Raw genomic sequence first — 20,868 nt, 5'->3', positions numbered from 1 at the left:
GCTTTTGGGGAACAAGTACGGAGCATGTTGACCTCTTCACAACCCATCTACACCTGCTTTTCCTGAAGCCCCACCACATGTTACAAAGCTCCCCCCCCACCATGGTCCCACTTTGTGCACCCCACACATTTCAACCTGCTCCACGCACCGCAAGGAAAATACACACACACAAAAAAAAAAAAAACACTACAAAACCATCCCGGAGCAAATTCCCCAAACGGCGCCAAGTGACCAGCTCCGTAAGGAACAACAAATGGCTCCTCTGTGCTGCTTCTACCACCCGCCTCGCCTCGGGAATTGCTGCTCAGCCTCGGAAACCTTGCCACTTGTGTGGCCGGGGGCAGCACCTGCCCCAGGGGGCATGGGGCCGGGAGGACAAGGGCGAGCGGCGGGGAGCGCGCGGCGGCTGCGGGCTCTGCCAGACATCACCCGGAGCTGGATAAAGGGAGAGGAACCAGCTCGCGGAAAGCACAGCGCAGTGAGAGACGTTTGATTTATTCTGCGCCGAGGCAGTTATTTATTCATAAATAAAGAAAAAAAAAAAAAAAGGAAAAAAGACCGGACGCCTGTTCAAAGGTGGCACTGTGGGAGGAAGGAAGGTACAGGGACCCCACCCAGGGAGGGTGGTCTCACACTACTTCCCCCACCCGCAATCATAACCTCTGATTTAATTATCTTAATGGGAATGGGGGGGGGAGCTGGGGGAAACAACAGAAGAGGCAGCAGGGAGAGCAGATGCTTTTCTCAGCTGAGCTGCCTGCCTGCACCCACGCTGCCCGCCCTGGCCAGCCCCTGCTCCCCAACCTCCTCCAGGCCCTGCAAGCCAGCAGCAGCCCCCCAGTCCTGGGATGCTGGGAGGGCTGCGGGGCACAAACTGTCCCCATCACACAGCCCCAGCCACGCTCTCTGGCCACGTCCCAGCAAGGAGAATCCCCCTGGGTTCCTCGCTGTAAGGTTAAACCGGCAAGGACAGACTTGCATTTCAAAGAATGAACGAAAACGCCCAAGGAAACAAAGAGAGAGCAATTAAATAAAACAGCTCACTACCACCCAGATCAATTTTATTGAATAATACATTTTCAGGCCAGGCCTTGTGGGTCTTGGAGACAGCCTGAACAAGCCAGGGAGAATTTGGACAGATGTTCAGTATTGATGAACCCAAGCGTATTGCAGCGTGCCTCCCAACCTGCGAGGCTTTGCTATGGGATCTGAGGACAGTATGCTTCAGGGAGCAGGTATTTGCCTGCTGGCTTTTCCACATGCAGGAATCGTATTTTCCAGCATGTCAACAAGGCCAGGAGGGCTAGAAATGTACATTTGCTTTTTAGTGACAGCTGAACTGCATGAAATCTGGCTCTGGGGCTCTAGGAAAACACAGTAAATACCATTAAGACGTGCAATAAAACTCCTCCACTTGGCAGCAGAAGGCTTTTCTTACCCACTGCTCCTCTGAGCTCCTTTACTTTCTCTCGCTCAGGCACAGCAGCTTCATCTTGGCTACCAGGAGGCAGTACCTGCAGCCCCTGTCCCATGCACCAGGTTCATGAGCAGATCACCTTGGACACTTCAACACAGCCCCAGCACGCCAGCCAGGAGCTTTCAAGCCCCACACAAGGTAGACAAGCTCCTTGATGCAAAGTCTCCCAGGCCCTGGGGGACTGCACAGCCCTGGAGACACTTCATCTCAGACCTGAACGATCCCCACTACGCATTAGCTGGGCTCCATGCTGCTGTACAAATGGGCCTGTCAAGCATAAATGGATTTTGCCTTCTCAGAGGGGGTAAATGAAGAGGTGGGAGAGACCTCCTGGGTCAGCAAAATCAGGTCCTTGCTGCAACAAGCAATGCCTTGTGCAATTCCACATGGACACAAACCAAACGCTGCCCTGCTGGCTGCACCATGCCCTCAGCACCTCACAGGCCTCTGCTGGAACCAGGCCCAGGGAATACTCGTCAGGACAGACTCTGGCTTATCCAAGTAAGAAAGAAGAGGTCAGCCCATCCCATCAGCAACAGGGCAGTTAAACCCAATCCCTCAAGTGCTCTCCCACACCCTCTGGCTATGTTTGTGTTGTATCAACGCCACCTCAAGCTCTCCAGCTTTCCTAGCTCCTATCATTACAGGATACGTGATTTACAGATTGTGCGTGTTTAAATATTAAAAGGGGGAAATGAATAATATATACAATGAAAAATAAAATATATCACTAACTGGAGACATCACTTGCAGAAAGGAGAGGTGAGAGGAGCCTGTCCCCAGGGCTGTAACACTCCACAGCACAAGGTACCGGCCTTACCTCCTGTCCCCGAGCATGCAGTGCCGTCCTGCTGCGAGGTGCTGGCAGGCATGGCCCCATCTCACCACTCAGAGAATTGCCTCTGGGAGCTGGTGAGTCACTGCAGCCAAAATTCTGCCTCGTGCCTTCAGTTCCTCCACCCAGCAGGGGTAATGCTCCACAGAACCTGTCGGAAACTTAAAACAAGGAACACAGAATGTGATGAGAGAAAGACTTCCATCAGAAATGCATCAAGGTGCCCAAAATTTGTCTTCCAGGGTGATTTTATCCCTCCTTCCTGAGTTCTGAAGCTCCTTTCCCCAAGCTTGTCCCCTCCAAGCTCTCCCAGATCTGGTGCCTGTACAAGGAGGAGCTGGCAAGTTGGGATGCCCAGATTTCTGTCCACATAAAGACAGCACACACCAGCTAAGGGAGCAAGAGCTTTGTTACTATGGCCTTCAGATGGCATGGGAGGCTGGGACTGCTAGGACACCCAAGACTCGAGGACATTCCTGAAGGTGGGCACATGAGATATCAGCATCTCCTCATCTGCAGCCACCACTGGTCCTCTGGAATCCCCTAATCCCAGTGCCACTCGCACTGTCATCACTGAAGAGGACAGTGGGAACACCTCACTCTCAAATACCAGCTAGTCTCCCACATGCATTCAAACACAGTTTTCAGCCCATTTTGAAACACAGCAGAGAGAAGACGAAGACTGGAGCACGCAGCCCCTCCATGCCTGGAAGGATTTCTCTCAAAAGCTCCTGTATGGATCCACAAACTCTAGTGACAGCATAATTGCACATTCTCTCCTACAACCTCACTTTGACAATTTAGGGGACAATATAAAGAGACTGTAATACTTATATTGACATTTCCCCAAAATGCCTCCCTTTCTGATAAAGCCATTGTCTTATGAATATGGAAAGCTTGCCTGAAGGCTGTGCTTAAATGCAGCGTGTTGCTGCCTCCACCTTAACCAGAAGGAGATGGAGCAGTAGCAGCCCCTATACAACAATGTCCCAGTGCTTTTCAGGATGTGCAAGACATATTCCATTTTCATGGACAATTCTGTTTACAATCACTCCTCTAAAAGGGCTTATAAAAGATTTTGCCTTCGTATTTGAAAGAAGAGTTATTCAGAAAACAGGATTTGTCTCCTAGTCCTTTCCCTTGAGTATTTCTAACAGAAAACACCTTTTTGTCTAAACTTTTCCATAAGAAAGATTTTCTTCCCCAGAGAAAAAAAAAAAAAAAAAAAAAGTGGAAACTAAAATATTTCAGCCACAACCCAACATACCGTGAATTCAGATGACTGCCGGAGTGCCTAAGCACAACTGCAATGGGAGAGTCAAAGCAGCGAAGCAGAGTCAGGTTAACAAAAGTTACCTGTTCCTGTGGGTTCCTGCAAGGTCAACACTTTCAAAACCTGAGCTGTTAGTGCCTTTGGGTGCACATCTCCAAGGAGTAAAGCAGCTGGGTTTCCTGGAGGAAGGTACAGAGCATCTTCTAGAAGTGAAAACTGCTGACAACCAATGGCTTGAGCTGGAAGATAAATGCTTAGGTCAAACTTTGAGATAAAGTATATGCCTGTTTTTTTTTTTTCTTCCCCCAAGCAGGAAAACTGTGGAAGCCTGTGGGATTTTTTGCCCCAGAGTTCAGCAGAGCCAGGACCTCACTCGCGCAGATCCTACGTGCAGCTCATTGATCTGTCTCCTGGCCCACGACGGATACCCGGCACCACGGCTGCCAAGTGCGATGCTGACAGCCACCAGGAGGATATTCCCCTGGCTCGCTCACTCAGCGCTTCGGACACAGACACCAGCAATCAATTGGTCTCCTTTAATGCTGCTGCAGAGAAGAGCCTGATTTTGACAGACTTATATTTAGACTCACTTTCTCCTATTTATTAATTTATTTTAAGGATTTCTGTTTACCTTCTGGATCGTGCTCCAAGTTCACCCACAGAGGCAACCATTGAAACGTAGAAAGCAACAAATAGTAAAGGATGTGCTCAAAAAATCCATAGTATCTGTAATACCTCAGTTAAGGGAGCATAACTATTGAAGCCTGAAGTATCTTGAGAATCTAAGCTATCAATTCTGACAGCAGAAGGTGCCACTACTAGAGCTGGGAAAAAAAAATCTTTGCCTTTCAGCTCGTGAGAAGGGAATCTCCATCTCTCTAAAAAAAAAAAAAACAACAATAATAAAAATGTAACAGTACTGTTTTAAGTTCTGTTGAAACCCACAATTTTGTTTTTATGTTCTACCTTTCAGATTTCTACTGGCAACACTGGGTTTTCCTGATCCTATAATATTCTGTTTTTGCAGTATAGCTGGAAAGGTTTAGAAGAAAAGTTTGTTCCACTTTCACAAGCTGGTCGATTGACAGGGATTCAAACACCTTGAGTGTAAAAGGGATAAGCAATTTTCCGGTCATGGTCCAAATTTCAGAGAGTAGGGCCAGAAAATCTATTCAAGGATGACACCAGTGAACTAGAAAACAACTTCAAAGATGGCCAAACACTTACTCAAAGAGGCCGGGAACGGGAATTGTGTGAAATGGCTGCAGTTCAGGGAGCATTTTGTTGTCAGGTGCTCCTTTCACTTCAGTTTCTTCCTCTGAGAAACAGCAGAACAGACAGCATTGGAATTGGAAAGCTTTTAGTTTTTCCACCCACGAGTTCCCTGGACAAGCCCCCTCCAGAAGCTAAATCCTTCCATTTGATGTCCTTCCAGGTCACCAGCCAATCTGTCACATCCCTGGTGTGACCTGGCTCTCAGGGAGCGGGGAAGTGACAGGGAAGCGCTGCTTTAATACGTGCGACTGCAATAAAGCAAACTGCGATCCTGGAGGCAGCGGGGCTGCAAAGAAGCGACTAGAGGCGCAGCTGTTTCCTCAGCCACCAGAGATTTTGTCCCTGTGATTTCATGCACAAGGACGTGGTTTTCTTTTTCCCATGCACAAGAAGTGGTTCAACAGGATGCTGTGGGCGGCCGCTCCGCAGGGTGGGAGAGAAAGCCCACGCATAGACTTTGGAGCTGGCGAACAAGAGGACAAAAACGGAGCCTCCTGAGAAAGGGCAGCGTATGTCACCGAGACAACAGAAATGCTACCAGCCTCTCAGCACCGCAAGTGCTTGGCAAGAGCCCCCAGGCCAGGCTCAGCCCTGCCAGATCTCCTGCTGCTCACACCTCCTGCTCTGGGACACAGCTTCAGCCCCGACAAGGACCTCTCCTGCCCCATGGCTGGGCCGGACCTGCAGGGCCTCTCCCCAGGTCCCGCTGCGCTATTGCTCGTCCCGATGCACGGTCAGGTCATCACAGCAGGGAGGGATTTTGCCTCCTCCCACGCTGTGCCGATACCAGGACCATCCACCCAAGCACAAGGCAGGAGATGGACCTGCCCAAGGCCCATATGGCAGAAACGTGAAGGACAAGCCAACCAACTCACCGTGGAAATCATTGCGATCTGCCTCTCGGACACTAATCCAACACATCCGGCACAAGCCCCAGGGCTCCCTGTGGACAATGCCTGCCTGCCAAGGACACAGGCCCCACTGCTTCGTTTCAGTGACTTTCCATCTAGGCCAACCAAAAGGGACACTCAGGTCACCACCAGACAACCAGCAAGTACTGACATCAGATGTTTCTCCTACAATCCAGTCTCAATGCGACTGTGAGCACTGCGCCCTCCTCTCTGCTAGGTCCCTTGGCATCCCGAGGGACTTCACCCAGGCCATCAGCACCTCTAAGCCCCTGGTGCAGGGGACAAATCCCTCCTGCTGCCAGCACAGCCCCCTGCTGGGGTGTGCTGAGTGCTTCCAGAGCAGTGCCGAGACCCCTCAGCGCCCGGCCCCTCTCCCCAGGGGCATCCCCTGCAGTAGCAGCAGGCTTTGCCCTGCAAGGCTCCCTCTGGCTGAGAGCACAGAGCTAGAGCTCCGTGATGGAGGACGAACTCACCAGCCCCGAGTGCAGCTTCATTTTATTGCAATAAAGTAAAGCACCGTGAGAAACTGAGGGGTGAGTGACAGGGTAATGGGCAAAGTGCCACAGAGCAGGGTGAAGGAAGAGCCTCTCCTCCTGCCCGGTGCCCTCCGCCACTCCCCAGCCGCTTGCAGCGCCTGCGGAAGTGCCAGACCACACCGAGAGCTGTCACCAGAGGACTAATTCATAGGCACTTCACGATTTACGCTCGGCCTTCCAGCCGGTTGCTTCCTCGAGCTGCGGCAATTAATGACAGCAGCCCCCTCACCCCCCCCCACCTCTCTACCTGCTCAGCCAGCAGGCACGGCTCCTCTGAACCCCTCACACTATCAATACCGCATTAACAGCGGACACTTCTTTAACACTGCTATAATCACCGCTCAGGAATATTGCCACGTACAGCACATTTGCCATAAGAAGCAAATGCTGATGGAAAAAGCGTTCCCCATTTGTGCAGGCACAGCCCCCCGTCTGCCAGCTTTGCCCCAGGAGGCCGGGACTTCTTCCTAGCATGCTGCAAACCTGCCATTAGCAGAAAAGCTGACTTGGTTTTGCAGTGCCTTGGACAAGCTCGTTTGCATGGTACTGCAGGCTTGGCCCTAGCAATGTTCCGGGCAGACTCAGGTGACCATTTACCCTAAATCTGAGCTGCCTTCTCGTCCTCTCAACAGCAGGGTGCCTCACCACAGCTACAAATATACTAATATGCCACAGAGTCATACATACACAAACACAGGAGCACCAGGAGACCTTGGGGTAAAAAAGAAAAAAGAAAAAAAAAAAAAAAAAAAACAGTTCCACTCCCCTGGTATTATTTTTCTTGATCCAGAAACCACAGAAATGATTTGCCCATGAGAAAGCCAGACCTTCAGGTGTGTTACAGGTACCCATCAGGACTCAATTTTCACAAAGCAGAGTGTACCAGGACAACCTGAAAGCAACATGCCTCACAGCAGATCCGGCTCCTGAACTACAAAGGAATATAGCCTCCCCCAAATCAAAACAAACTGTTAGTAAAGCCCACCTCAACAATAGAGATTAATAATTTCACAGCTCATTCATTACAAAATCCCCAGTCCAAATCGCCTCCGACATGGGGGAGAATCAGATGAGATCCCACGTTGCTGTGACACACACCAGCCTCTACAAATAGCCAAACCAAACCCACCAGACTTGGAAGGGTTTGAAAAAGAGGTTGACCCTCTCTTCCCTGTTTGTGTGCATTTCAGATTTCGCTTATGCTGAGGCATCTAGGGCACCCAGCTGGACAAACAAGAAGCTGATGAGCTCAGACTAATTTACTGGGATAATCGCACAGTGTAGTCACCCAGCATTACCAAGCCCTTGTCTAGACGGGGGCTTCAAGTGCTGCCATGGTACTTGGAGCTAGGGGTGTTCTTCTTCTGCAAGGCAAAGGGTGCATTTCAGAAGGTACCAATACCTGCCCAGCACAGGAGGTCATCTCTGTGGTGAGCTCGTTCAACATCTGAGTCTCAGTCCCAAGGGAGGAGCAGGGCCCACCAAAGAGAGGAAGTACGGGGAAAACAGAATTGTCTGCTACTGACCCTTGGCACAACTGTGAAGGAGTCGTCTCTCCTGCTCTCGCCTCGAGTGTTTACCTATAAACAGGGGATAACAGCACTGCCTCACTCCCACGGGGAGCCTGGAGAAAGGGGAAATGCATTCAAGTCTGGGAGGTGCTCAGGCACTGCCATAATAAGAGCCAGACAAGAGAGGGAGGACTTTCACCTAAGAAGCACATAAAACGTAAAAGAGAAGTCACCATGGATGTTAATATATAGCATCAGGATTTATTCCCCCCTCCTGTTCTCAGTATCATGTGACAACATTAATTAAATGTGTTTCTGACCCTGCTGGGCTTCTTTAAATATTTGCCATTCTCCACAAGCACTGTTTGGTTAATGAAATGAAATTAATGAGCTCATTAGATTGTGCCGTAATCTTTCAGATGCAAGCCTGGCACTCACAATCACTGTTCCCTTTCTCTGCTCTCGCAGTTTAACTCAACACATTCAGCTCCAGAAGCAACAGCAGAACAGTGGAGTAATCAATTAACAGGGCAGCCAGACAAGCAGGGGAAGGAGGAACGACCACGGCCAACAAGACACAGCTTGGTAACTTTCCCACGGGAGCTGATCCCACAGTGCACACGACTCACGCGCCGACACATAGCTTTATTTTGTGGAAGCTTCACCAAGGCAAAGATCAGCTAGGAGGAGTCTGATGTGGCAGGACCCGAATCCATGACTGCATCCACTCTGATTTGTATGTGAAAGCCTAGAGCTCTCCCTCTCACCCTGCGCCCTGCTCTCACACACAGACCTGGGAAAAGAAGAGCTCGGCTTGGAAACTTCCAGACGTGCCTGGGTCAGCTGAAATAGAAGGGGTCTCCCCCAAACCTACCAGAGACATCAGGGCTGTCCTCCCGGCCCTCAGACCACCAGGAGCTCTCAAGCCTTTCCAGCAAGGACGGCACACACGGCCCCCATCTCTCAGCCCCGGCAGCTCCCCACCATCACTTAGATAACCACACGCCCCACTTCCCTGCCACGCTGACGCCACCAGCCCTCAGACAAGGGCTCTTTCCCCGTCTTCCCCCTGCCCAGAGCAGTACTCACAGCTTGGTGTCTGGCCGTGAAATAGCAGCAGAGAGGCTCTTTGCCCTGGGGCCACACCACCTTGCCCAGCTATCAGTCCCACTCCTTCTGAGAGGGAAGCATCCTCCCCAGAGCGTGCTCAGCTCCTCCATTGTCTTGTGGAGTTTCATCAAAGAATTAACCCAGATCAAAGAATCTCTACAGCGGCATAAAATCCTCTGATGGGAAGAAAGGGGGGTGGAGGGGTGGACAATAACATGAAAAACGCTTCAGTAAATCTCTTTCCAAGAAGGCAAATAGGTGTACTTCGGCACGCACATAAGCCCCACAGTTCAGAGATTGTGTTAGCTATGGTGACTCCTAATAGCACCGGAGGAATTCAGGGTAGTAAATGTATGCAAATCGAATTCTCTCTGTGGCTATATTCACCAACAGATTGGATCACAAAGCTTTATCAAGCTCTCAGTCCCTGTGCTTTTGAAATTTACTTTTTAGCCCAGAAGTCACACGACAGTGAACCAGGCCTGCTGGGGAAAAACAAGGGGATGATGAGCACAAAGCAGGGAAAGTGAGAGGAGCACATTCACGCTGTAAGACGCTGAAAAATCTTAAGGTTAAAAAAGAAGCAATTCCCCAATTCTCCACAAGAGCCTCAGGGAAAGCAACACCACAGTCACCACTACGCAGCACATGCAAAACATTTTTCCACCGAAGCTGGAGAACCCACCCCAGCTGTGTGCTCAGACCCGTTCACCACACAGCCCTCCTGCATGCAAAAGATGATCTCAGAGGAGCCTTGAACTGTGTCCCCTCTATGTCTTAAAGGATTATCATGTATTAACTTCAAAATACCTGTGTCACCTCTATCTCCCCCAACTCTGAAAGCTGGTATCACAACTATCAAAACGCCGGGCCCTGCTCTGCAATACCCCCAGGTTAGCCATGTCTTTTACACCCCTGCTGCTTGTGGTTCAGACACCTAACAACCAGCTCCGTGAGGTTTGACTTTCCTCTCAACGTATTCCAGTGACACGGCCTTTGGTGACCGCTGATTAGAGCAGAGGGGGAAGGCATGGCTATCGCTTATCCAGGACCTCATGGCAGGGGCCTGCAAATAATGCGGGCTCGTTTACAGCAGAGCGCCTGGCCAGAAAGTGGCAGAGCAGCTCTGAAGGGCTGCAGTGAGAATAACTAAGGGGGGCAGCCTGACCGCCTCCTGGGGCTGGAGGTGTCTCAGCATGACTGGGCTTTCGGCCACAGGCAGGGGTTGCCGCTAAGACGCAGGAGAAGGCACACAGGGGAGGATGGCACGTACCTGAGGATGGCAGAGGAGCGGTGCCAGAGCATCACAACAACTCTCAGACCATTCCTGAAGCACTAGGAGCTTGCTGGATCTCCAGCAGGTTTTTTCACCAACAGGTGCTGCCAGTTCAGCAGCAAGCATGCAGCAGACTACAGGCAGCACAGACAGCTGTTAGCTTAGAGGGAACAGGGCCTGCAAGCTGCTATTTGCTGAGGAGTACTTCAAAGGGAAAGTTAGCCATTGCACACACAGGGCATCGCAAACAAGAACTAGTCACCACGTTCATAAACATAACCCTGTGTTTAACAACTGAATCCTGCCTTCTGTCCTTCTCCAGAGGCAGTTGCAGCGCTACCAGCAAAAATTGGGTACCCACGCATCATGCTCGGAGAGCTAAGCTTGCTGCTGGGGGCTGTGCCATGCAATGGCACCTGAGGAACAGCGTGGCCACGTACCCCAGCGAGCTGGTTGGTGCACGTGAACGGGCTGTGTGACATGAGGCTGTTGGTCACAAGGCAGCACCAGCCCTTACACTGTCCCCAGATGCTAACTTTGGGGTCCCTGCACCGTGCTCCATAGCTTAGCCTGGACCCAGCCAACATAAACCCCACTGCTTCCACAGCGTTGGCTCATTTACAGAGCATGAACATCTTCAGTTTTATTCACATCCCATCCAACCTCGTGCCTGGGCTCACTGCAGGTGACTTTGCCCTCACGCAGCATCCCGAGGTGCCTCCTGGTGCAGACGCCAGCACAGACGGGGCCCCGCAGTGACGCATGGCAGCCCATGCAGGAGACACCTTTGTGGCAGCTGCAACGAGCACCAAGAGCCACGGGGCTGGTTCGGTATACGTTCTTACAAATGCAACTGCATTTCTGAAGTGTATTTATACCTTATCTATGCTGTTTACCCATATGTTCAATAAATCATTATTCATTATCTGATAAGGCGCTTGCACTGAATTTCTAAGCCAGCTTACAGTTCGCACAGAACAGGACATGCTGGGAATACAAATCGAAAAATAAATAGAGCAGCTGTCTCCAGTGAGGCTGCTCTGCTACCAGGGGATTCTGGTGACATCGCCAGCCATGAGACCAAAGCCTGGGTCACCAGGCCTGCTGAGCTGGATACAACGGGCTTGTGTTATGCAGAACAGCCTCCTTTTTAGTTAATTACGTGTCTGAGATCCCTTCCGATGATAGAAGTGACATTACAAAGCAAGCCATGTTTCTTCTCCTCTGCGCTCCATTCATCTCTGCCCTGCCCGGACCCTTGCAACAGCCAAGCAGTAACAGCCTCAGCTCTTCTGTATCCACAGGGCTCCTACAAAAGCCTGGGAGCGAGGAGGAAAAAGAAGGAGCTTAGGTCTGAGACCTGCATTTTGAATAGGCAGGAAAACTCTTCCATGTGCAAGTCTGTGGCCCAGGCATAAAACCAGAGGAGCAAGAATAATGCTAATCCAAAGCCCTCCCTGGCCCTGTCATCTCCTTTTGCCTTGATACAGCTGTACCAATCAAAGAGCCAAAGGAAGAGCAAACGAGCAGAGCACCCGAGGCCGGGCATGGGGGACAGACCCCCGGGAGGTGCACGGCAGCTGAGAAGGAGCATTCAGGGCAGCACAGACACTCCACGACTGCCAGCTGGCACGCTCAGACCAGGTTTGGGGACATGGCACTGCTGGGGACCTTCCAGTCTCTCTTCCCTCTCTCTGTTAGCGCCAAGATCTGCCGAGCAAAGTCCACATAAGCTGGGTCTGGGACTCCTGAACTCCTTTCAGCAGGCAGCATCAGTCAGATACAACTTTAAGCCATTGCAGGCAGCAGTCCCTTCTCCTTTCACAGGCTGGAGCACAACTGAGCCTCAGGCTTGAGAGAGACCCCCAGACCAGACAGACAGAATAACAACGATAACACAACACTGCTGCATAGCGGCAAGAAGCAGAGGGACCAGGAGAACCTGAGGCTGGTGCTCTGTGGTGCGAAGCGACCTAAAGCCTCCCCTTTCCCCTCGATGCTCCTTCCAGCACCAGGAACGAAGGCTGGCTCGGTTAGAGCAGGTAGAGCATTAGCACGGCTTTTAGGGCCATGGGCTCTAACTCCGCTTCAGGACCGAGGATTAGCTGTGCTACGGGATGGACATTCCCCTGGGGAACAGGGGGAGGAAGGTGAGGATAAAGGGTAGGGAGTCAGGTTCAAGCCATGAAAATCAGCTATAGCGGATCTTAAAAACAGGCGACAAGGAAGTGTGACATCCAATTTCTTGGGAAGGGGAGGCAGAACGGTAATTAAATTTTCTGATCTTGTTAGCCAATTTCTCCAATCACTGCCCCTGAACTGGAGAATGGGAAGGGAGAGGGGAGATGCTTGCGTCAGCGACGCTTGTGAGGGAAATTAGGTTTTCACAGATTATTGGGTTAGTTCCACTTCTCCCACTTTTTAATTTATTTGTCTGTATGTGCTGCCGAGCTGAAAGGCCGAGAATTCCCCCCCCCAAAAAACTTTTTTTTTTTTTTTTTTTTAATTAAAATCTGTAGTTTTGGAAGATGAAAACTTTGGAATTGTAGGGGGGCAAAGACTGCAACAATGCAACCATGTCAGCCAAAATCTGCTTCTCACCTAAACTTCTCCGTTAATCCCTCTACAGAACAAGAGCCTAACAGGATTTCTCATTTCAACTCCAAATACCCTTTGGACACTTTCACAGAGAAAACAACATCAATTAACTTTGTTCTTATGTATTTAAAAAAAAAAAAAAAAAAGAAACAAAATTTACTTGCTTACTGCTACTTGCAGTTTCCGCAATTTTTCCTTAATACCACAAAAGAAATTGAAGAATTGCTGCCTGTGTAACCCTCTGCCTCCATTATTTCTCAAAAGAGAGTAACACTGCCCCTCTTTCCAATTTCTTTTGAAATGGAAAGAGAAGTCTAAAATGTGCATATCGGCAGCGTTCAAGTAAATTATCTGTATGATTATTTCAGACTGCCTGGTGAGTGGTTTCCTAGGAACAATGCCAAGGGGCTATTTTGTTTAAGCTTTCTCATTTTTGGATAAGAGAGAAACCTTAGCATAGTTCACATAGTGCCTGGACTTCTCCTTTCATGGAAACTTTAGGAAGGATGTGTGGCTTCACGGATCGTCATTAGCTGGAGGTGGCATGCATAGGCTTCTGGGAAGGCACCAGAGAGCTGGAAACAATAGCTCACAGAAAACAAAAGGCAGCATAGCTGCTGAATAACAGAGCAGGGGAGGGTAAGTCACCCCATTTGGCTTAGCATAAGCAACCAAGACCTATGTATCAGCAGTGAGGGGTTGTGATCAGGGGACTGCACGAGCATCTCGGACGCGAGGACAGTGGTGCTGATGACCATGCTCCCCGACCTGCCCATCACGCAGACGGATGCTCTCCCATACATACCAATACATCATCCACCTCCCAGGGACCAAGTCTGATCCTGAATATCCTTCCTAACAACCTGCTCCAGCCTGATGCAGGAATCTGTCGCTAGCACAGCCACCCAGGTCAGCTAGATGGGGTTTATTTGGCTGCAGTCTGCAAAATGATGGAGGCTTGTACAGAAAGACCCCAGACGTGCCACTGAGTGTCCCCGGGCTGGGTGCAGCACCCAGGAGGTACCTGTTCTTCGGGTATACTCACAATCCTGCAGCTCTTATCCTCCTTCTAGACCCAATAAACATCACCTGTGTCCGGTGCCACAGAACTTGTTAAGGATGAGCCCACATGGGAACAACACGGGGAGCAGACAGACACTGGCAGAGTTCAGCTTGGCAGGAGCTTTGCAGTCATTCACCATTACTGCTCGCTTCTCTCAGCCAGTTTTTGATCTATAGCTAACAGTAACGTACTGCTCATCCTCACCTTGCCACCATAAATCTCCCTCTGGGGAGGGACCTCACCAAAGACATTTGGAAAGCAGAGCTGGGTTATTTCTTTCCCTGTCACCCACTTGTTCAAAGAGCACCGCACATCAGGCCCATCCATCACATGGCCCATGCAGGATGCCAGCACCCATCGCACACTTGCTGCTTTCTGGGCAAATCACATCCATAGCTGTGACCTTGTACAGGGAGGTGTCAGAGTCCTCAGCTGGGATAAGACCAAGCCAAGATCATGAAGCCTTCTAACCTGTAAGTACGGAAGCCCAAATTCATCTTGCCTGAGTTCAGCTACACACAGCAAGTCTGGTCCATTTTTGTTCATGTTCTCCCTCACCACAATGCCAGAGACCCCGCCAGCATCCCTCCAGGGCACGGGACTGCTCCTGGGACATACCAGGTCACAGCGCAGCGTGAAGCAAGGTCCAGCCAGCATTGCCTCTGACCAGGGAGCGACAGAGAAATGTGTTTGGGCCATAATGCTGAAATACATGGAAATTGGGCCCGTGTAAAGCCAAGGCTTCATGCAAATCTCAGATCCACTGCAGGCTCCCTCCCTTCCGGCAAACGGAGGTGGCCCACCTCCGCGCAGTGGCAGAGTTCTCTACTTGTAGAGCTGAACAAAGGTCATTTAGTGAAAAATCTTTACACAACGCAAAACACACAAGAAAAAAATCACCCTGCTCTTCCTTCCCAATCAGGGCAAGCACACTGGCTGGAACCCTGATTAAGATCCTCATCATGGAAGAGCTCCGGGCTGACCCGCCCTCATCAGGCTTTGTAGTTTGGAAAAGCTAATTCTGATGGCAGTGGAGAGGAGGGGAATTTACTCTGATCTGCGATGACCCAGACTTCACAGCCATTCAAAAGGAACAGCAACAGCCATTAAAAACTTCACTTTATACACTGAAGAGGCTCATAAAGAGAGTGTGAATTCACAGAGCGTTGGCTCAGAAAACCTATTCCCTGGGTGTCCTGCAGACTGCTATTGTCTGAAATATGGAATAAAAGGGAGGTTCATATTTTACTTCAGACTTATTTCACTCTTCCCTTGTTTTCTCTGTGGACTGGCTAAAGAGGAAGTGATTTATAAGGGGAAAACGAGGGGAAGCGGTTCTAATTAATTGGCCATAACCATTACAGCTGTACTGGCATCCAGCAAAAGATAAGGCAACAGTTCTTAGACAGAGATGCAACACCACTGAGTTTCCCTGACAAAAATGAACCTTTTGCCCTCAGTGCTGGTAGAGAAGTAGTCACAAGCACATTAACTTCCATGCGTTATCCCCTCATGTATCCTTCTTTCCTAAAGAAAGGCCTAAGGTATCTGTCCTGATTTGAGCTGGAATGTTTTAGCTCATATGATGCTTTCAATATAGTTAGACTGGAGAAAAGGTCCTACAGATGAACTTCAAGAAAAATTCATAGGAAATCACTGCTACTAGTTCCCACAGCTTCTTAAGAAGCTGAATGCACATGTACCAAAATTTATTAGGGACTCTGGCACAGGAGCACCTTCTTCGTTCCTTCTGCTGCTACACGACTAGCCAGTGCTGCGAGCCATAGGGCTCCCTGCCGTGTGGCAGAGATTTGGGCTTCCAGCCCCAAAGCCTTGTACCTGGCCTCAGTTCCCAAGACAAGGGGCACAGCCAGCCTCCCTTCCTCACCCAGTCACATCCTTTACGAGGCTGCTAGCACCTGAGCCATCCTTTTACCCCCAGGGGTACAGGCAGGGATTCAACCCAAGTCAGCATGAGCAGGGAACTGAAAGGGGGCCCTTCCAGCCTGACTCTGCTTACAGATTGTCCAGTCCCTTGGAGAGGGGTGGTATTTCATTTTCACATCAGCTGAAGTTCAGGATGAAGGGAGCAGGTCCAGCTTAAGAAATCTCAGTTCCGAGCCCAGGAGTGGGAAGCTTGAGCTGACTGGCTCAGGCCCCTTGCTTCACCAGGCCTGCAGCCTCCCAGCTGGGAGAATAACACGGGGCTCCTGGTATACCGCAGAGCCAGAGAAAAAGGAGAGGCTCTTTCGTGTCCAGAAATAAATGTTTGTTCTGCTTTCAGCAAGATTATAGCCAAGAGAATGGGCCTCTGGGGAACAATAGATCACACATTGCAGGTGTCTAGATTTAAGGGGGGGGGGGGGCCGCGCCGGAAGGAGCTCTCCAGTTTTCCTAACTCTGTGTGCCAGAAATTCTCTAACTGAAGTTCATCTTGACCTCAGAGGGCTGGCCTGCTCTATGGGAGGAAACAGAAAGCCTGGGCATAATCGGAACAAGCTCATAATTAAAAGCACTTTAGCCTTTATGAGTTCCCAGATCACATAGCTGTAGTGAGAGGAGTTGTTTTCATTTTACCTCATTATGTATAGAGCAGTGCAATGGTAATGAACAGCCCTGTATTTGCCAGAGCCTGTCACTTGCAGAAAGAGGGCAGCCAACACCAGAGCAGACGCAAATACAGTATGCTGCACCCTGGTGTAGCTGCTGTCACTAGCTTACCTCCTGGTGAGTCTCAGCAGGGGATTTTTATGAGTAGTAGGTGTGGGAAGCAACTAAACAGGACAGCCTTTAAAACTGGAGTTGAGTAAGAGGGGAGGGGAGGGGAAAAAAAAGTGCAACACAAAAATAAGAATGGGCTTTCCCAGCTACCCTGCTGAAACATCCTGTCCCAAGACCCTTAAAGGTGGTCACAGAAGAAAGCCAGGCTCTGGGCAGCAAGCTTACAGGAGCAGACAGTGTAGCTTACTGAGAGAGATAGTTTCAGGTTCTGCAACAAGTAAAATAATACACTAATATTTGCCCAGCACTTAGCCAGTGCTCAGCACTATTATTACGTTCCATATGAGATTAGCACAAACAGACTGCTTTGTGGACTCACTACTTACAGACTTCCCCAGGCAGATATTCCTCTACGTGCTTTGAAAAGGGTCTCAGGACATGAACTTGCATTTAGCAGGCAGCCCGAGCCGCTCTGCAAGACCCCTAATTTCTTCTTCACCTGGGATCCCAGCAAGCCACGGTCCTTCCCAGGGAGCCTCTCTAATCATCTGCTCAATCTGGGGCCGTGACAGCCTGGGGGCTTTGTGTTTCAACCTCCCAGCACAGCCTGACATCTTCACCCTCCTACAACTCACCAACCCCACTTTCAGCCAAGAGAATCCGTCAGGGCAGGAGTGCCAGGGGGTTATTTATCTCCAGTTACAGGGCAGGGAAAGCAACTTCTGTGCCCTCTTGGCAGTTTCTGCCACACCAGCTGGAAAAGCATTAGCCACACAGAAGAAACAAGGAACAAGAAACTGTACCTGACTGGTGGCACAGGACATTCCTGGGGGCAGCAGGCAGGTGCAGCAGGCTCCGTGGGGCAGAGAGGAGCTCTCTACGGAGGTAAGAGCTCCAGGAAACTGCCGAGCACCCCAGCACAACAGCCAGAGCCTACCTCACATCACCTTCAGAAAGGAGATTTCAAAACAGCTGAGAAAAACAGATTCATTGCTACCCTCCAGTGACTGCCCATGGCAGCCTGTGCCCCGCGCACAGCAGGAACAACTGCTGAGACACCGGCCTGGCACACGGGGTGGGGGACAAGGGGTGCTCAGGGCAGACGCCTGAGGACCTGCTCGGGGGAGCAGCAGGGTGGTGCTCTGTGCTGGCTTTATGAAAATGGGGAGTTATTTCAGAGTCCACAGGAGGCCAAGAGCAGCACAAAATACGCTGAAGGGCAAGCACTCTTCTCCCATCTCCGTCCTGGCAGGCCAAAGCCAGGCTGTGCTGCGAGCTCAGGAGCAAGAGTCTGAGGCAGAGTAGCTGGCCTGTTACCAAACCCAAGTACCCAAGTCATACATCAAATCCTTTCTAAAGCTATTTAGAGGGAAGAGGCCCGAGAAGTCAAACCACTATGTTTGGCTGCTCCCAGTCCTGCAGCAGGATGGGGCCGCAGCTGCCCCTGGGAGGGACAGTCCCACCAGCTGCTCACCCCCCGCCAGGGAGGCTGGAGGCAGAGGCGATGTCCACCTGAGGACCTGAGGCCACCTGAGGACCTGAGGCCAAAGCTGGCACGGCCTCCAGAGGGCCAGTGCTGGAGGCAGCGTGGCAGGGAGGAGGCTGCAAGGCAGGCGCCGATGGCTGCGCCGCGCTCCTGTGTTTGTGCAGCTGGCTCCAGCACACCGCGAAACCGCCGCCACGGGGCAAGGCGGGACATTTTCACGTGGGATATTCATTCCTCATCTGTCTAGCTTCAAGCAGGGGTTTCAAACGCTCGAGTATACACTTGAGACAGCACCTGGGGAGGCCTCATCCCATACGTGGGGGAGGGAAGACAAATTCTGCCAAGATCTAACTCTGGCTCCTCGTAAAGAACAATGCAATCAAGTCACATTGTGATAACTGCTAGTAAAGGAGGAGGAGTGAGCTATGGCCAGCAGCAGAGCCAAGTGCAGTAAAATCATGCTATCCCAGGCTATGAGTAGGCTTTGAACCCTCAGCCTGCAGCAGTCTACGGTAACCTTTATCCAGAAAGTTCACTCAGGGGCTGAGCCCCCACTGTGCCAGCTCATCACAACCTGAATTTCAAGCAAAACTCAAACCCAGTGCACAGGCCCCTTACACAAAGAGAAGAAAGAGTTGGGTTCAAGAGTTAGGCAACAGGAATGTAGACCTGTGTCTTGCATCCCACCCGCATCTGGTGTTCAGCACACAGGTCCCAGAGCACACAGCCTAGCCATGCAAAGGTCCTTGAACACCCCTACTCTGGCACAGGGAAGCCCCCATCCCCTCTTTCCAAAGGAAGCAGTTTTGGTGAGGACATGAAGATGTCTCTCAGATCTCCAGAAGCAAGCTGGGGGCAGCTACAGGTGCCCATGGCTCATGCAATATCAGCAAAAGGAAAGTGAGCCCAAGCTCAAGAAGCACTAGGACAGGCAGTGCATGGGGACACCGGGGCAGCAGCCAGGTGCCAAAGGGCTGATCCATTTGCATACAAGCTCAGCCCCAGCCCTGCAACCCTGTCGACCACCTGCCTGCCTCCACACAGACCCAGAGACCCACACAGCCATTCAGCCTCTGTTCCATGGGCTGTTTTCTACTCCTGGAGCTTCTATAAAGCACCAAATAAAAGACCTCCAGGACCTCGCACTGAAAGGCCTCATTCTCCACACTTCATCATTAGCCCCTAGTGACTGCCCCTCCTGATTGAGCTGACCAGAGGACCCTGAGAGAGTTGCACAATCAAATCTCACGAACATCACTTACCTCTGAAAAGGGTTTGGGCATTTAATCAGATGTCTGACCCCTCCTTTTCAAGCATTTTCTGAAATTCCTGGAGGCTTTCACTTCAGGGTACCTCAGCAGAAGGGTAATCCTTCACCTCCCCCTGCCCCACCACGGCCCTGAACAGCCCTTCGTATGGGATTTCGTAGGTAGTGAGCAGGGGGCTGGATTGCCCAGTCTGATGTATGTGCACAAGTTTCTAGAGCAGCACCTCAAGAACTGCTTGTATCAACTCAACTGTGGTAATCAAAATACACGATCCATAGGGCAAAACCAAGGAGAAATGCACCTGACTTTCAAGAGCTAGGCAGCCAGTGAGCGTGAACAACAGACTCGTGAAGCAGCTTTGTCTGTGGAATTGCATATTACAGGCAACAGAGATTAGATACTCAAAACATCAGTCCCAGAACCAGCTAAATCCAAACCTGTAAGCAGCAAAGAGGATCCCACCCTGTGCTCAATTTTCTGTCACACGTAGGAACAGCAGTGCTGATAATATCTGCTAATAGTGTTATCCTCCAGCCTATCACTGCTCTTTATCAAACTCCTCTGTATGTGACCATTGAGATGGGGCTTCTCTTGCAGTGTTGATACAAAGGGGACTCCAGGGATTAGGGTAACCCATGAAAAGCAGAATTACAAAGCTCATCCTGGAACAGACAAGTAGAAGTTAACAGCTGGAACTCAGCACAGAATTTATAAACCAAAGAGGAAGGACTGGGGAGGACAGGCATGAGCAACAAGAGGAAAGAGTCCCGGTGGTAATACACATCTCCCCCATCCAACTCTACAATTCACAGAACACTGGTTCATGTTGTAATCCTTTTTTTCCAGTAAAAAACATTTGTAAGCTGACATCAATTAGATAGCAGAGCAGTACCCCCAGTAAGGTGGTTTAGAGCATGATCAATAGATCTGTTTTATGAAAGGAAAAAAAAAAAAAAAAAAAGTAACATACTGTAGGAAAGTTCACTCCTGGGGAAGCTCCATGCATTATAGCGATCCCATCAAGATAAGGCCAGAATTTGTGGACCCTGTCCATCCATAATGAAAGTGAACATTTTTCACTTGTGAAAAGAAAAGTCCTGATTCTGCAAGGTGTCCTTGGGGCCCTATTATCTGTGATTAATAAGGAATGATGCAAACACTTAGTTAAATCTGATTAGATCAATAGTACACCATGAATCACTTCTATAGGTTTCCTATAATATTTATATATACTGCAGTTATCAGCAACATTCTACCGTAAAATTGTCTGCTTTGAAATTTATTTGAAAAAGTACCTTCTATACTCTATTAAAAAGGGAAACTCACTTTTTTATTCTCTTAGAGCTGAGCTTATTGGGCAAAATCTTGCAGAACAGCATGTGGTTTTACAAAATACACTGAACTGGCATACCACCTCGATTCCCGCTCCACTCCAGCCTCCCAGCCATGTGCACAGTGAAAAAGTGAAATACCATAGTGAAGATTTGCATTGGTTTCAGGAACTCCTCCTGCACTAAATCAAGGCAGA

General features: G+C 50.1%; 1 long non-coding RNA gene across 1 annotated transcript; it reads right to left on the bottom strand.

Annotated features, from left to right (window-relative positions):
- Window positions 1-1,045: 1,045 nt before the first annotated feature.
- Window positions 1,046-20,802, bottom strand: LOC118171796. The gene is made up of 5 exons (XR_004753400.1): window positions 20,667-20,802; window positions 20,311-20,471; window positions 19,778-20,002; window positions 2,298-2,473; window positions 1,046-1,744 (listed from the first exon to the last, which is right to left on the bottom strand). It is a non-coding gene; the product is annotated as an uncharacterized LOC118171796 (long non-coding RNA).
- Window positions 20,803-20,868: the final 66 nt, after the last annotated feature.

This window comes from Oxyura jamaicensis, chromosome 9 (genome assembly GCF_011077185.1).
Source record: "Oxyura jamaicensis isolate SHBP4307 breed ruddy duck chromosome 9, BPBGC_Ojam_1.0, whole genome shotgun sequence".
Lineage (NCBI taxonomy): Eukaryota > Metazoa > Chordata > Aves > Anseriformes > Anatidae > Oxyura > Oxyura jamaicensis.
Note: the sequence above shows the minus strand (reverse complement) of the source record. Positions and strands in the feature narration are given on the sequence as shown.